The sequence below is a fragment of the Equus przewalskii genome, chromosome 2 (assembly GCF_037783145.1).
Source record: "Equus przewalskii isolate Varuska chromosome 2, EquPr2, whole genome shotgun sequence".
NCBI lineage: Eukaryota > Metazoa > Chordata > Mammalia > Perissodactyla > Equidae > Equus > Equus przewalskii.
The window spans coordinates 34,168,221-34,169,755 of record NC_091832.1 but is presented as its reverse complement, the minus strand read 5'-3'; the positions used below and the strand labels follow the sequence as shown (position 1 = coordinate 34,169,755).

Sequence of the window (1,535 nt, the reverse complement as noted above, 5' to 3'; positions counted from 1 at the left end):
CCTCCACTCCAACCACCACAAAGCCTGACCTACCTGAAGCCTTCCCAGAGGGCGGGTATCTTTGTCTCTGGTTCACTCATGTATCCTTATGCCTAGAACAGAGCTGGGCGCCTAGTAGGCACTTAATAAATATTTGTTGATGAACAAGTATCTATATGTTTGTCTGGTAGACCGTGTTATTCTTTGGCTGTTGAACAGCCATTACCCTCTTTGTCTTCCTTCCTTGCTGGCAAAATGCTCGTTACAAGGATTAAACAAGATAGAGGTTGTAGCTTTTACCAGTGACCCGCCAACATGGGCAGTGTTCACACTGAAATCATTAAGAAGGTGGCCTGGGTCATCGTTGAGAAGTACTACACGCGCCTGGGCAATGACTTCCACACCAATAATGCTGAGGAGGTCGCCATTATTCCCAGCAAGAAACTCCACAACAAGATGGCGGGCTAGCTGGCACAGCTGATGAAGCAGATTCAGAGAGGCCCTGTTAGGGGCATCTCCATCAAGCGCAGGAGGGGGAGAGAAAGGAGACATGACTCCGATCCTGAGGTCTCAGCCCCAGGTCCGGAGATCATTGAAGTAGATCCCGACACTAAGGAAATGCTGAAACTCTTGGACTTTGGCAGTCTGTCCAACTGGCAGGTCCCTCAGCCTACTGTTGGCACGAATTTCAAAATACCACGTGGAGCCATTTGAATCTTTCTGCTGTGTTGTAATATTTTCAACAAACCTCGGACAGAAAAAAAAAAAAGATAGAAGTTGTATGAATCTGCTCAGGCTGCCATAACAGAACACCACAGACTGAGTGGCTTAAACATAGAAATTTATCTTCTCCGAGTTCTGGAGGCTAGAAGGCCAAGATCAAGGTGTTATTAAGGTTCCACCAGGCGTCACCAGGTTTCTGGGGAGGGCTGTCTTCCTGGCTTAGAGATGGCCACCTTCTCTCTGCGTCCTCACGTTGCCCTTCCTCTGTGCATGTGCTCTGGTGTCTCTTTGTCTTCCTATGAGGACACTAGTTTTAACGGATGAGGGACCCATTCTTAAGACCTTGTGTAACCTTAATTACCTCCTTAAAGGCCCAGCCTCCAAATACAGTCACACTGGAAGTTAGAGCTTCAGCATATGACATTTGGGGAGACACAATTCGATCCAAAACAGAAATTTATTTTTCTATCCCACAAAATCGCAGTTGGCAATCTGGGGCTGGTATGGCACTCCACAGTGTCAGGACACCTATCTTCTCTCTCTACCTTGAGTGGCCTCTATTCCCAAGTTCACCTCATACTCCCAAAGGGCTGCTCAGGTCTGCACTCCAGCCTGCAGAAAGGAGAAAAGGGAGGGTAAAGAGCACTGGCCCCACCTCTAAGGACAGTCCCAGAAGATGCCCAGACAAATGCCACTTACATCTTATTGGCCAGTTTTTATTTACATGGCTGCTCCCAGCTCTAAAGGAGGGTGGAAAATGTAGTCTTTGTTTGGGAAGCCATATGCCCAGTTAAAATGTAGAGTTCTATTACTGGCACTTACAGAGACCTAAT

The 1,535-nt window shown here is 47.4% G+C and overlaps 1 pseudogene; it reads left to right on the top strand.

Moving 5' to 3' along the window:
* The first annotated feature begins 294 nt into the window (after nt 1-294).
* LOC103550319 (small ribosomal subunit protein eS17-like) lies at nt 295-726 on the top strand (annotated as a pseudogene).
* Nucleotides 727-1,535: the final 809 nt, after the last annotated feature.